This window comes from Cottoperca gobio, chromosome 1 (assembly GCF_900634415.1).
Source record: "Cottoperca gobio chromosome 1, fCotGob3.1, whole genome shotgun sequence".
NCBI classification, from domain to species: domain Eukaryota; kingdom Metazoa; phylum Chordata; class Actinopteri; order Perciformes; family Bovichtidae; genus Cottoperca; species Cottoperca gobio.
This window is the reverse complement of record NC_041355.1, coordinates 21,720,055-21,724,907: the sequence shown is the minus strand read 5'-3', so window position 1 is coordinate 21,724,907 and position 4,853 is coordinate 21,720,055.

Here is a 4,853-nt window from a genome sequence, read left to right as displayed (position 1 = left end):
GCTTTATTTAAAACATGTGCAATTAATATCAGAAAAGTGGTGGGGACAATTTTAGATAATCACAAAAGTGGTGGGGACATGTTCCCACCGGCATTATCATAAATTACACCCATGTGAACAAGTATTCACTTATGTCAAGCAAGTATTTAGTAGCAGCAGTTACAGGCAGGCTCTGTCAAGTTGCACAGGAATTGTGAGTGAACAGTCTTTTTTAAAGTCAAGCCACAAATTCTTACTTGGACTGAGAAGTGGGTTTAATGTTTGGGCTTATTGTCTTGAGGAAAACAAAATCCTCGCCCAAACTGCAGGTTTTTACCAGATTGGTTGTCATTGTATTTTGCTGCATTCATCTGCAGAGAAGCATCCCCACATCATGATATTTCTGATGGTGTGCAGTGTAACATGACCTTTAATCTTATGGCCAATATATTCTTCTAGCCGACTTTGGTCTCCCCCAGTGACTACTGACGTACTGTAACTGAAATGTTGTGAGTTGTTTTAAAAGTAGCTTTCTTTGCCACTCTCTCATAAAGCTGCAACTGGTAGAGCAACTGTTGTTGCATGCACGGCCTTTTCAATCTGACACTCTTCAAAGGTCTCTTGGTGGCTTCCCCTCACAAGCCTCCTTCATCTACTATTTGCATATCTTTGACCTCAGAACTGGGGGGAAGTGATCCACTTTCTTGGTGTTAGTGATGACAGCAGCGTTCTGAATCAGCTGCATCTGTTATCTGTTATCGATTATCTTTTTTTTTAGGGAGACCTGTAAAGACACCGTTACAGTAATTGAGTAATCTTGCTGTTATTGCAACATTAAATATTAATGAAATGCTTTGAAACTTTGCAAGGCTGTCTATGTCTTTAGGTCTAGCTGATGCCAGCCTATTGATGGTCAGGTTAGTTAAAGAATACTCCGGTATAATACAAGTTGAGTTTTATTTTTGTAGCTCCAGCCATTGGCTCTATTAGTATGATAACGTTGTACTGGCCAAAGTAAAACCTGAGATCTCAGAACGCAGCCCCATCGCAAAAAAATAGGTCCTGTGGAGCAGGAAACCCAAGAAGTCAGACATTGATACTTTGTAAACAAGCCAACAGTTTTGCCATATTAGCTACCACCACACGAAAAAGCACACCAGAAATGTCTCTCTCTCTCTAGTGTGCACAACTACTGAAAGTAGGGTAGGTCTCTTCTAAATAAGTTTGACTAACTTTGTTTTTTTTCTAACCTGATCATCTGATTGTCTGCCATTCTGAGAGTTTTGATGTTAACTAGGAGGAATGGTGAATCTTTTTACATGCCAGACCATGAAGTAGTTTCTCCCTCTGAACCCTGCAGTAGCATGCACACAATTTGTCATTTATGATATACAAAAAGAACCACAAATAATACTGTGACTAACATTCTAAAGTTATAATAACTCTTCTAGAAACACAGGGAAAGAGCTCTAGTCTTGATCATCATATGAAATAAGTTGGATTATTGCATTTTTGTCATGTACACAGTCATCTGTGTTCACCTTCCTCTGCTGAAATGTTGCAGCTTGAATTCACCAGTGAAACTGTTCTGTGTGAGTGTGCCATGCAGCCTACTATAAGTGTTACATGTGCGTCACACATTTTCTTCACCGGGACCATAAATAAAGTCCAGTCATTAACTAACTATTGTTGGAATGTTAATGTACATTGAGGCTACACAAAACTGAATACATGGAGGATTTTGAGCCACAGCACACATTTAGTTGTATGTCTATAGTAATGCTGCTGTTTAGCACAGGAGCTTAACCCAGATTTAATCAAAAACACGCAAGAGTTTTGCTCAGAGGCCAATCCGAAACCTTAAATGCCCTTTAAAACACTGGAATAACTTTACAGCTGTAATTATGTTTGTTTACAGTTGAAAACATCCTCTGTGGTCCGGTGCATCTCGTTATCTGGTGTAATTTCCCTTACACGCCCACAAAACATTGACAGATAATTATCAGCCTCCCTCTAAATTTCAGCTGTAATTCTAGCACACTGTTGTGTAACCATGCACACAGGCACCCTGTTTGCCTTCCCATTGTCCGGGCCCCAAATTAAAAACAGATAACCATACATGTTTATAAAGGGAATGTAATGTGTTCGCAAATGCAACATTAGATCATTAAAATATTGTTAAGAGGAACACAACACTGTGGCCCAATCATATAAACATGATGTTGTACCCGGAGTACTTCAGTAAAAACCTGGGTTTTGTGTCATACCTGATGCAAGTTTGTCTACAATAGAGCTGTCAGTCAGTAAAAAATATAATATGATACATGATGTAATAATAATCTACACACGGAAATAATAGTAAAACGCCAGTATTGATGGGGATTTTTTATTACTTGTCCCTCCTGTTTTCCATTAGGCTACTCGTGATTAGATGGAGTAAACAACAGCAGGGTTGGATATCTGACCAAGGATCTGACAAAGTTGTTTCCGCAGTGAATCCACAATGCACAGAATAAACTGAGACAGGAAAAGGGGGGGAAAGATAGGCTACATGGCATCAAGCTGATATATGCACCATATGTTTTTGGGAATGTAAATGTACGCAAATAAAGTCGGCTATGCAAAGCATGGTTTCGTCAATAGTTTTCGGTGTAGGCTACGATTTACGCATTGCTGTGATCCGCCAGTAAACAGAGTAGAATAAGTAGAGGTTGCAAACCAGAAACAAAACAATTTGCCTTGGTCACGTAGCTCATCTACGAGAGAAATATGGAGAGAGATCTTCAGGAATTTGCTTAAATTAGACAAATCATTCTTTCATGTCAGCTGGTATTAGCCATGTTTCACGCTGTCTGGGGATGAAGACAAATCAATACAATGATTCTAAAGCACGCAGCAAGGGCCGCAGACAGTGGACATAGCGGATCAATCATGTGAGTTATATATTTGCTACATCAGAAATGTAAATGCAAAGGCATTTTCATGTAAACAACTCTTTTTCGACAAAGGCAAAAACCACCTCATGCGAGAGTAAACACTTTTATGCACTGTTGAGAGGGTTTTATCGAATTTTGCAGCATAACAATGTTTATGGTAACACGACTAATGATATCTCAAAATGGATGGTGTCACCAGGGTGTAGAAGTGACTACTCGTAGAGCATTTGCACACACGGACACGCACGCACGCACACACACACACAACACACACACACACACACACACACACACACACACACACACACTCACTCACTCACTCACTCACTCACTCACTCACTCACTCACTCACTCACTCACTCACTCACACACACACACACACACACGCTCTCAAAGCAGGGAGTTCCTGGGCTTTCTTGGTACAGGAAGAGGGGCAGCGTAGCCTCAGCTCTGCACAGCTAATTTCTTTGTTGATTCAAACTGAGGAAAGGAAAGCAGCGAAAACTCTGGATCAAGCTGCTAAATGTTTGTAACTGAGGAAGAGAGTGTTGGTGGATGGTACTAAAATTCCCTCTGGCATTTAATTATGAAATGTTTTGGTCAGGAAATATTTTCTTCTTGACATGATCTTTACAGGCGTTTCGAAAGGGCTATGTTAGTGTGTTTTTGTTAGTTTTATTGACACTATTATGTTATGTTATATACTTGTAGGCCTTATACACTTTTGAAAATATCATGTGAATATTCCACCGGCTCAAATCATTTCGGTTTCAGTTCCCTACCTACGGCCCCACTCACAATAAACAAGGTTAAAGATACTGAAAGCATTATTATCGTTAATATTATTCAAAAAATCTATAGATATTGCGATCATTTCGTTATTGTGAATTATTTTGGCCACGATAATTGTGGAGTGAGTGAGAATCTGATATGGTGACAGCCCTCGTTATGGTGGTTTGTATATGAAGGCTGGCACTTGAAGGTTGAGTTGCCAGGAGAAAGTTGCTCTGCAAACAGTACACATACAGTAGCCTACTATAGTTCAAGTTTGTTGGTTGAATGTGACATGGCCTCGTCTTTCCCCACTAGTGTGAGAATGATTGGCTGACATTTTGCTCCAGCTGGACCGTACACAGTCGTCTTAACAGGAGTCTGTAAATCCAGGCAGACTTTGATGTTTGACTTAAATCATTTTAAATTGAGAAAGGAGCTCCTCTGTAAACAAGAGCATAATACTTTTATTTGTATATCTATATTTGACCAAACTCATGCCTATTTCTTCACTGCCAATTCTGTTGGCCCATACTTTCTGTCTGGTTCTTCCCATGTGATTTACTAAAAGCTTGATATACTAAACTACATGGACAGAACAAGCAACGCTTTGTGGAAGTCATGGGCAAGGAGGCGGTTGTGCACGCCCACAAAACCACCAACCCCCGACAGCCCCTCCCCAACCCGTGAGCACACTGAAGAGAAAAAAACATGAACAAGAACATGTTTTTCTCCATTTATTGTGTGTGTATGAGGAAGCTGGTGGCTGTACAGTCACTGTGAAACACAGCAGGTAGGTGAGAGATAAAGAGGGGAAGTGAGTCATTTCTGATGAAGTTTTAGAATTGTTGGAAATAGAGAGGGAGAGAGTTGTCAAAAAGGACACAATTTGAAGACATTAAAGAGAGGAAATGCTTGAGTTAACTAGAGGCAGAGTTGAACAGAGAAAGGGGGAGTTGTTTAGAAGCTGCTGGAGGTGCCAGTGCCGCCCTGCAGTCAAAGTCATCCTGTGGACACAGGGGCACAGTCTTATCGCATTCTGAACACAGCTTATTGGCTGCAGACATGAGCACTGATGTATACACCAATCAGGTGGCAGTAGTGGCAGATTCCTTCTCCCTTGAATCCTGTCTGACCCTCCTACTCTGTGAGGTTTAAAACCAGGGG